This window comes from Phyllostomus hastatus, unplaced genomic scaffold (assembly GCF_019186645.2).
Source record: "Phyllostomus hastatus isolate PE091 unplaced genomic scaffold, TTU_PhHast_1.1 phas_contig_40, whole genome shotgun sequence".
NCBI classification, from domain to species: Eukaryota; Metazoa; Chordata; class Mammalia; order Chiroptera; family Phyllostomidae; genus Phyllostomus; species Phyllostomus hastatus.
In genome coordinates this window covers 3,383,896-3,395,366 of record NW_025333872.1, presented here as the reverse complement: position 1 = coordinate 3,395,366, position 11,471 = coordinate 3,383,896, and positions in this window count along the sequence as shown.

Genomic DNA, 11,471 nt, shown 5'->3' with positions numbered 1-11,471 from the left:
GAGCTCAGAAGTCAGGTCTCTCTGTGTTCCTGGCATCCCCTGCTGATCCCTCTCTGTCTGTGTTTACCTCCAGACATGTTCAACTTCCTTCTCATTCTTTAATTCCTCCACCTGCCCTCTGGCCAGCTGAGCTGGTATGTGTGGTGTTGACATCGCATTCTATTAAGTTCAGAAGGCCCGTATTTGTTGAGTGTCTCTTAGGTTGCCCCGAACACCTGTTACTGGGAACAGAGGAGGAAGAAAAATGAAGAACAATTACCAACGAGGCGATCGGGCCTTCACCTCTGTCTCTCTAACCACTTGGGTTCCCACCCTCAGCAGTTCACTCAGGGAGAAGGTTCTGATCCACTGGTCTGGAGCCCATTCATAGCAGCTCATGAGAGACCCTGGTTAAAGTTTCAGAAGTTTTACAAGGTGGTTGCATTAAAATTAAATTACATAAACATACAATTAAACTGTATTAAGAATAAAGGTGGTAAATACTCAAAACTCATCATTTCCTAATTACTTTATATGTTACGATTATCCATGCTTTGAGATTATTTGCATCTACTGTAGGTGTATGGTGGAAATATTACACAATGGAATTCTACTGCTGTGTTTCTCTTCCTAACTTCATGTTCTTTGACATCTTGTTGGTAGCTCAACATCAGCCACAGTGGTAGTATTTATACCACAAAAATGATCAAACCCCACACATTAGGGTTCTCCCCTCCCCAGAGATCCAGATGTCAAACACTGACCAGAACATCACTGCACTGACCTTCTTCTGGACTGGCTGTGTGGCCTGAGTGGGGAGGGGGCAGTGAGGTTTTGCCTACCTTGGAAAGGAGAAGCAGTGTCTAGGTTTCATGGGGAACTTATTTCATAAAGTTGTCACTTGCAAACTCCCTTGGGCCCCTCAGACCGGTGTTGACTTGGGTTGAGAATTCGACACCCATGATAGCTGACTGTGAGGGTAATAAGTGTGCAGGTTACCCACGTATGTCCATGGAAGCTCTTGGGTCATCCTCCAAACTGGAGGCAGAAAGGGGACCGTAGGCCTTATGCAGGAGGCACTTCTGCCTTCAGCTGGAATTCTCAGACCGCCCAAAGCCTGGTCTAGGAGCTGCCTTGCACTCCGCCCAGCTGCACTATGGCTTCAGCTAAGTCCCCACCCCCTGGGTTTCTTACAATTAAAGGGGAGACCCTCTTAGCAAACACTAGGTCTGACAACTGGATCAGGGAGATTAGGTGAGTTGGGATCCAGACTAAGGCTGCAAGGATCAAATTGCTGAGCAAAACCACCTGCTAACACACAGGATTACATGCCTGATATGAGCCAACACAGGAGGGAGTCTAATGCCTTCCAGAAAGTCCCCACCCCCAGTGCAGGGAAGGAGGTGACTCCATGCAGGTTGTCCACAACTCAAGTCAGAAGTGTGTGCTTCAGAGGTCTGGTACTCCTCAGCCCCACCCCAGAATCCCCCCAGCAGTGAGCCAGCCATAATAGGGCCCACCCCTCAGGACAGGCACTGTCCTGCAGGCCATTGGGCATGCTCTGGGCTTGAGAGCCACTTGTCATGCTGTCCTTTAACAAACACAACTTTTATTACCACTTGCCTTTGTGGCAGGCTCTGTGCTGGGCACTTTGTAAGAGGACCCAGGGAAAAGGTTTCCCTTTCTTTAGTCTCTTCCACTCTCATCCTCTATGTGTGCATTAGTAGTAGGAAGTGGAAGGAGAGGTCATGTGGGGTTGGTACTGGGGATCCCTAATGGCCCATATAGAACTGCAGTGTGTTAGTCCAGGTTCTCTAAGAAGCAGATGCCATGGTTGGATTCAGCCGGGAAGGATTGTATTGGAGGAAGCAGCTGTGAGAGGTTGGGATCACCATCTGACCATGATGCAAGTCCAATCCTGAGTGATGGTTGGATGGGGGGTCAGGTGGAAGCATCCTAGACAGCCATGCAGGCTAAGGGAGGTTGGGCTAGGCTTTTGGGGGGGTTCTCCAGCCAAAGGCAGCTCAGTTGCATCCTGGGTACCCTGCTCTCTATGTCACTGGCCAGAGCAGCCCATGGTCTAGGCACAAAGTTGGCAGTGGATTTCAGAGGCAGGAGCTGGAGCCTTCGGTCAGTCATGCTCCTTGCAGTTGGAGATGTGTGGGGTGCACTTTCATGGCTGCCACAATTATGGGGAAGCAGAAAATATGCTCACGTGGAAGTCAGATGGTAGAGAGAGGAGAAAAAAATAAACACACAGAGAAAGGCAGAGGGGCACGCATGTGTGCATGTGTGTGCGTGTGTGTATGCATGGGAAACATTAAGCCAGAGAGAGAGAGAGAGGGACTGAGGGTAACAGAAGGTCAGAGAGATAAAGACAGAGAGAAATAGAGAAGAATAAATACCAGAGAAGACACATTTCTAGCCCCAGGCATCTCCACAAGGAGATGCTGGTCTAACCTCTGGATTTCCTTGGGATAACCTGCTGAATCCTGACCACAAACTTCTTTGCTTGAGCTAGCTAAAGTGGTCTCTGATTCTTACCATGGAAAGAACCCTCACAGCAGCATCCCCAATTCTCAGCCCCAAAGACCTGACCTGTCATCCCAGAAGAGGTACCCCAAGACACTAGTTAATGAGAAGTTATTTCTTCATGCCCCTCCTCAACTGGGTGGCCTGGTTCTACACTAACCTAGAAAGACCCTCTGGGCTGCAGTACCACCCCTTTAAGGTTTTCTTCTCTGTTCTTCTCTACCAGGCAGGTTTGTGACTGCTAGCTTATTCTCTAGAGTGGGGGGCAGGGCTCTGCCCACAGGGCCCCCCCACAGGCCGCCACAAATGAGAATAAGTCTACCAAGACGTGATCTGCTTGGGAAGGAAAGGTGGCCAATTTCTCAAAGGAGAAGGGCCAGGAGCCTGTTCCTCAATGGGCTTTTATTGGGTTCGTTTGCATAAGAATTCAGGTAAAGCTCATTAATCATTGCCAGGCAGTAAGTATCAAACAATAGATAACAAAGAACTCTGAGGGCCTATTTTGAGTCAGGGTCAGATAGTAAAGAGCTGTAAAACCTTGAGGAACAAACTTACTTCTTGCTTGGACCCTTATCATTTCATTGAGAGCATTCTAAACAAAGCAGGTTCCACAGGATTTTACATATTCTTTCTTAGGACTGATTGCCCGGGGAACCCGCCCTTTCCAGCACAGGGCTGCACCGCCCTCTGTCATTGTTTCAGGCTTAAATCAGGTAGGGGAAGTAAGGCAACCAAGAGATTAGGAGATTTCTCGCAGACAGGATGAGGACTCAGGCTATGTCAAAGCCAAGGGGCAAGGGTCCATCACCCCCTTTTGCTGTAGCCCCCAAAGTCCTTCCTTGGGGGCCTCCCATGTGATCGTGCCTGTCTTAGGTCATTCCCCCCCTGGGGAATCTTACCTGTCATTGGCTAACCGACCAAGCATTGGGGTTCAGTTATGGATGAAGTAAAAGGAGCAGAAGCAGTGCTCCTGCCAGGGAGATAAGCTTTTGTCTCCTTGCTGGCTTACAGTCCAAGGTCGTTCCCTCAGCCTTAGCCTTGGCGGGGGTTACAGCTTCTGACACCAGGCAGGGTGGTTCCCAATACTCTAGATGGTACATGGGTGTCTGTCTCATCTCCCCAATGAGCAGGTAAGGTTCAGACTGTTCTTGGTCTCCCTCAGATTCCAAGCTCAGCCCTCTCCTAACTAAAAAAAAAAACCTTGGGCAAGTCACTTCATTTGCCTGGCCCTGTTTCTTCATAGGAAAAATGGGGACCATAACCTACCTGAAAGGTTAGCATGTAAGGTGCATGGCATTACTCCATGTACCTATTTGTAGAAATAACAGATACACTATTGTCATTCTTTTCATGCTAGGAAACACTTAATGATGATTCATTAAAGTTCCAGGGAGAACTGTGACTGGACAGAGGTTATTTTCCTCTGCAGACCCTGACAATTCAGTGCTCTTTCTCTACTGCCCCCTCGGGGAGACATTAGGTAGCAATATACCTGGGATGTACCTGAAATTAGGCCTCATATGAACAATTCTTTACATTCACTAGTGCTTTCCAGTTCTCTGTCTCCCCTAATACCTAATGAAAGGGGAAATATGTATTCTTGTTTTAACGTAAAAATCTAGTGGGTTTATTGACTTGCCCAAGGTCAGAGAGCTATTGAGGGAAAGACCCCCAAGATCTCATCCCACTTCCACGCCCTACGGGAGTCAGAGATTTCAAGGAATCCAGCTTGGTTCAGCTCCAAAAAATGCTTTGAGATTCTTCCTTAACTGGCAGTGCACCCTTCTTCCATTCTCTTTCCCCCTCTGGTTCTGAGCTCCCCAGTACCCCAAAACCTACCTCGAAACTTGGAACCAAATGTTAGCTGCAGGGAATTTATTCCTTCCAGAAGAATCTATTGAGCACCTTTTATGAGCCAAGTACCATGCTAGCTATTGAATATTAGTGATAATCTAATGATGGATCTCAACCCTAGCTTCATATAAGAATCAGGGGGGCATTTTCAAAGTACGGCACCCAGATCCTACAGCAACCAATGAAATCAGAATCTCAGCAGAAAGGGGTGGGAGAGGGGAGGGAGGCCAGTTATCAGAATGTTATTTTAAAACTCCCTAGGTGATCTAATGTGCCCTCAGGGTTGAAAACCTCCAATCTACTTGAAATATAGCTCCCCTCACATTACAGAGGAAGAAACTGAGGCCCACGGAGGGGTAGTGCCTTGTGCGAGCCACAGATCTGAGCCTGGTTCTTCAACCTTCAAACTTCTAGTGTCCTTTGTGCAGGTACTTGGTAAATATTTGCTGAAAATATCCATGGATGAATGTAGTGGGAGCGAGAGAAAGGTGGTGAGTGTAGTAGGTATGTTTGCGACGCTTTCCCCGCCCGCAGTCCTTCCCGAAGATGGGACAGCCTCCCTAGGTAGCCGTCTTTGAACCATGCAACCCACCTTGGCAAAGCTGATTGGACTAGAAGAGGAAACCTGAACCATGATGGACAAATGAAATGACCTGATAAGACATTTGAAATTAAGATATTGAGAGAGTGGGCCAGTAAGCTGTGGTGAGCTGAGCCGGAAGATCATGGAGGCTTGGGAGTGATGGTAGGCATTTGGGATCGTGTATGAGCCAGGGAGTAGGGAGAGGAAGAAGGTGTGCAGTGAGAAGTAGGAGGATAAAGCAGATACATAGCAAGAGTGACAGTGACAAGGGATTAGTCAGGCCTTGGTTCCCTTGAGAGCTATATCCTTACATTGACCCTCACCTTTTATGACTAGTGAGTTCCTAGATACCGGAAAGGCCTTGTCCATGGGAACAGCCCATGCAAAAGCCTTTAGTCACCAAAGACTTTTATGTGTCCCTCACTTTGCCCCGACCCCCAAAAGTGTCCCACTGAAGAACTGAGATTCCTGTCATTCAAAGTGCTCAGGCAAAGGGTTGGTGTCTACGTCTTTGAGATATTGGCAAGTTGCTCTCATAGGTCTTGTTTAACCACATGCTTCTGAATTTCCACAATGGGCAGGCAGAGGAGTATTTTAAGGTTGTTTTTTCTGCTTCTTGGCGCCCAGTGCCCCATGTGTGACACCTGGTCCCTGGCAAGGAAGCCTGTACCCCTGGGGATGGGAGTGGGGCACACGATAAACAAAGAACACAAGAAAGTTCCTCTGACCCGCCCCGCACATCAACACGCACATCCCCACGGTGGAAGAATGGCAGGGGTGGAGAAACAATGGGAACCTGTGAGTCATGGGGGTAGCCCGGATAATGTTCCTTCAGAAAAGCTCCCTCTAGCCTTGTCCAGAGCAGCTTACGTAGGCAGCTGACAGGCAGTGACATTTGGAATGACCCTCAGTTCTGGGCAATCATTTGCCCTGCCCTGGGTGACCTGGGTTTTCTCCTTATCTCTTAATTCAACTTTTATTTTTGGTGAAGTGATATATATAAATACTTTTTCAAAGTCAAATAATACCACACACATGGTAACGGAAAACAGCAATTGCCTGGCTCACCCTTCCCCACCCCCAACCCCCAGCAGCAACTTCTTTTAGACCTTCCAGCTATTTCTTCCTATCTTTCCTCCACTTCTTTAAATAACATATAGTTATTTTTATCTCATTATTGTTTTTATTTTACTTTAGTTAGTATAGATTATCTTCCTACTACAAAAGATGAGGACTGGCTCCATTCCACCCCCAACTCACATACTTTCTTTCCTGTCCTCCCAATATAGTTAACCTCAGTTTGTGGTTAGATCAAAATTTGGTGTTTATAGTAATTATGACTCAGTAAATACTACATGATATACTTGGTTTACACTTTCTTTCTGGCATGACATTTTGCTTTCTAAGTTTTTTATTTGCTTAGTTTTGTATGTTTTAGTCACAAATTCCCCAAATCCCTGCTACAATTGTAAAACTCATCTCAGAAGAGTAATCTATCAGTCCCATTTTTTTTCTTGGTGAATTGCTTTCAGACTCAACCAACAATTGCCTGGATGGATGCTCCTGGCTGGATGGCTTACCCTCTAGGCCTGCTACATAGCTAGCACCCTAAAGTGTTCAGCATTCATTGGCAACTCCCTTTGCCTCCTTCCTACATTGGAGGCCATGGTTTTTTTTAGTCCAATGCCTTCTGCCTCTTTTCATTTACCTCATTTTTTGATGGAGTAATTCCTTCATATCTTTCTGAGAAATAGTATAAGGAGGCAAATTTTTTGAGACCTTGTGTATCTAAAAATATCTTTATTCTACCTTTAAGCTTGACTGATAGTTTGGCTGGGTATCTAATTATGGGTTGGAAATGTTTTCCTTCAGAATTTTGAAGGTTTTTTTTTTTAATTATTGTCTTCTAGCTTTCTGTGTGGCTATGGAAAAGTTCAGTGATATTCTGATTCCTACGCTTTCTCATGTGATCTCTCCCTCCCTCTCTCTCTCTCTGGAAACTGGAAACATTTTAGAATCTCTTTATTTCCGAGTGCATTGGTTGGTGTAACTTTTCATTCACAGCGCTGAGCTCTCAGAGCTCCCTTTCAATCTAGTAGCTCATGACCTTTGGCTCCTGTCTATGCTTATTACATTCTATCTTTCTGAGCTACACCTCTTGAACTGGTTCTCTGATTTTATAATTTTTATTTTTTTTCTTCTTACCCTACTTTTAAGAGGATTTTCTAAACTTCATCTTTCAACCCTCCTGTTGTTCAAAACAATTTTTCTACCTTATCTTTATTTTGTTTCTTTTTCCCTCTAATTTTTATTAAGAAAATTGTAAATGTACAGAAAAGGTAAAAAAAAAAATAGCATGCTTAACATCTCTCCTCACCACGTAAGTCAGTGCCGTTCACTGGAAACATAAAGTGAGCCACATATGTAATTTTAAGCTTTCTAGCCATCACACTAAAAAGGTAAAAATAAACATGGGAAATTAGCTTTTATATTCTATTTATTTTAAAATATCATTTTTTGCCTGCAATCAATATAAAAAAATAATAAGATATTTTATACTTCTCTCTTTTTTTACTGTCTTTGAAATTGAGTGTGTATTTTATACTCACAGCATAACTCAGTTCAGGTGATTTAAAGTGATTAGTAGCCATAAGTGACTAGTAGATTGAATAATATTATTATAAATTATCTGCCTGTATATTTGGGCAGAACCATTTGAAAGAAATTTGTAGATGACATTATGCTTGATTTTGGAATACGTTAGCATTCAGATCCTAAAATTAAGGACACTCGGCTACATAAACATACCACCATTATCACAGCTAAAAAATTTACAATAATTCCCTACTATCTTCAATATCCTATCCATACTCAAATTGTCCCAACTGTGTCCGAATTTTCTTTTATAGCTGGTCTGCTTGAGCCAGAATCCTATCTAGTTTCATTTGGTTGTTAGGTCTCCTTAGTCTTTTTTAAAATCTATAATACTTGTCCTATCTTTTTGTTTCTCCTGCAACACTGACACTTTACAGGTCTGGGCAAGTTGTCTTTTTTTAAAAAAATATGTTTTATTGATTATGCTATTACAGTTGTCCCATTTTCTCCCTTCACTCTCCTCTACCCTGCACACCCTCTCCCACCCACATTTCCCCCTTTAGGTCATGTCCATGGGTCATACTTATAAGTTCTTTAACTTCTACATTGCCCATACTATTCTTACCCTCCCTCTGTCTATTTTCTACCAACCATCTATGCTACTTATTCCCTGTACCTTTTCCCGCTCTCTCCTCCTCCCACTCCCCTGTTGCCATCCCTCCATGTGATCTCCATTTCTGTGGTTCTGTTCCTGTTCTAGTTGTTTCTTAGTTTGTTTTTGTTTTAGATGTGGTTGTTAATAATTGTCAGTTTGCCATCATTTTACTATACCTGTTTTTATCTTCTTTTTCTTAGATAAGTCCCTTTAACATTTCATATAATAATGACTTGGTGATAATGAACTCCTTTAACTTGACCTTATCTGGGAATCACTTTATCTACCTTTCCATTCTAAATGAAAGCTTTGCTGGATAGAGCAATCTTGGATATAGGTCCTTGTCTTTCATGACTTAGAATACTTCTTTCCAGCCCCTTCTTGTCTGCAAGGGCTCTTTTGAGAAATCAGCTGACAGTCTGATGGAAACTCCTTTGTAGGTAACTGTCTCCTTATCTCTTGCTGCTTCTAGGATTCTCTCCTTCATTTTAATCTTGGGTAATGTAATTATGATGTGCCTTGATGTGTTCCTCTTTAGGTCCAACTTGGGACTGTCTGAGCTTCCTGGACTTCCTGGAAGTCTATTTCCTTTGCCAGATTGGGGAAGTTCTCCTTTATTATTTGTTCAAATAAGTTTTCCACTTGTTGCTCTTCCTCTTCTCCTTCTGGTACCCCTATAATTCGGATGTTGGAATGTTTAAAGATGTCCTGGAAGTTCCTAAGCCCCTCCTCATTTGTTTGAATTCTTGTTTCTTCATTCTTTTCTGTTTGGTTGTTTCTTTCTTCCTTCTGGTCCACTCCATTGATTTGAGACCCAGTTTCTTTCCCATCATTACTGGACCCCTGTACATTTTCCTTTATTTCACTTAGTGTAGCCTTTATTTTTTTCATCTAATTTGCAACCAAATTCAACCAATTCTGTGAGCATTCTGATCACCAGTGCTTTGAACTGTGCATCTGATAGGTTGGCTCCCTCTTGGTCGCTTAGTTGTATTTGTTCTGGAGCTTTGATCTGTTCTTTCCTTTGGGCCATTTTTTTTTTCTGTCTTGACACTCCTGTTATGTAGTGAGGGGCCAAGCCGTAGGTGTTCACCAGGGTGGGGCAACCCACGTTGCTTGTGGGGGAGGGGCCCTAGAGGGAACTGGCACTTGCTCTGCTCTCTGCCAGATTTCAGTCCATTCTGCTGCTTCCCCCAAGCAAACTGGGCCCTTCTGGTGCTGATTTCCATGTGGGTGGGCTTGTGTACATTCTAGCACCCTGTGGATCCCTGCAACAAACTCTTCTGTGAGGTTGGGAGCCTCGCCAGGCACCTCAACCCCCACAAGTGTTTTCAATCAGTGTTCTGAGGCTTTATTTCCTCAAGCTGGGACCCTGGGTTGTGCAGTCTGTCTTGCTCCCCAGTTTTGCCTGGTTTATCTGTGTGCGAATGTGGGACAGCCCAGTCCACCAGCCGCCTTGTGTGCGGCACCCCTCCACAATCCACTGCCTCACTGGGTCTGCCAGCCGCCGTCTGCACACCCAGGGTACGCCAGCCACCACTTTTTTTGCCACAACTCCTCTCTGCGGAGCCACCCAACTCCATCCCTCCTATCGGTCTGGATGAATATGTCTATTTTAACTCCTTGGTTGTTGGACTTCCATACAGTTCAATTTTCTATCAGTACTGGTTGTTATTTTGTTTCTAAATTTTTGTTGTCCTTATTTTGGCTGTGCGAGGAGGCACAGTGTGTCTATCTATGCCTCCATCTTGGCTGGAAGTCAGCAAATTGTCTTATAGAGTGTCCTACATTCTGGATTTCTCCAGTTGCTTCCTCAGGGTGTCATTTAATTCATTCTACCCCATGTAATATTTATTGGAGACTGAAAGTCAGATTATGGTTACATTCAGGTTAACTGTTTTTAGCAAAGTTACTATATAAGTTGTTATATTTTCAATTTTCAAGAGCCATTTCTTATTCTGTAAATGTCACTTTTTATAGCATCCTGTTCTTGTTTCAAAGGTTGCAGTATTTTTCTTATTTCTGACAATATTAACTATTTCAAAGAAATAAAAAGGATTTTGCTTTCTGTATCATCTACCAGTTATTTGATTATTTTGCTTATTTTGCTTGCTTTGCTTATTTTGGTTTCTCTTTTTCATAGGGATGCCTCTCTTCCAATGTTCAGTGACCCTCAGTTATCTATGCATACTTAAGACTAAGGCTTTGATTATATGAGCAGGGCATGTGCCTAGCGGACTTGGTGGCAAGCTGACTTCTTTTTTTTAACTTAGAAACCCCTGAATGTCAGCATTTGTAGGACTTTTCTTTTGGGCCAATTTCCCTAGAGAGAATCTTTGGAATTTGCTGGGGGGTATAAACCTGTTTTCAGTGTTTTGATGCAGAGTGGGGAAGGGCTCAGAGAAACTCACCATTTGGTTCAGACTTGTACCGAATTCTCTGCTTCAGCTGTGTAAAACTCTCTGTTGCTAAGGCAGCCCATTTTCTGCTAGGGTGGGGAAGCCAGTGGCTATTTATGTAAGAAGTAGTTGTGGGAGGTGGGCCTGGGCTCCCTTTATTCACTTCCAACCAGTCCTCCTTACCCCCACCCTACACCCCCTTTTCAGAGGGGTCTGGCCTTTCCAAGTATACCAACAGCTTGAAGCAACCTGCTTCTTATTGCTGTCCTCTCCCTCCCCCCATCCCTCTGCCCACCCACCATAGGCAGTTAAGATACAGTTTCTGCTGAACTATTCACTCTCTCCTTCTCTCTCCTTGTCCTTGTGGGCTCTACCTTTTCAAGATCATCTCAATGAGGTTTTAAGAGAGGAAAAAAAATAATCAGTCCTGCATGCTTTCTCTTCAACAATGACCCATCCTCTGGAGGTGAAAACTGAGGTTTAAAGAAAGTTTGGGAGGTCCCACATTCAAATTCCAACCTCACTAAGAAGGCATCCTGGCCAGAGACCTGGGAGAAGCTTGACCCCTGAAAACTCTGCTCTATGGCCTGGCTTCTGGGGAAGAAAGGGATGCTAGGACCTCAATTTTGGCCAAAACACTGGAGCTCTGAGATGGCCACTTTGCCCCAAGCCAGCTCCTGCATGGCCTGTTACATCTCCAGACTCCAGCACAATTGCTGGGGCCTGATTACCTGCTCGCTGCCCCCAGGTCCTGGCCCTCCAGGGCCTGGTCTTCACCTGTCTCCGAACTTGCTTCTCCCTTTTGCTCCTTTTATTTTTCTCATTTATCTTATTTTCTCACTCTCAATATCTCTCCTTCTTTTTCCCTCTCTCC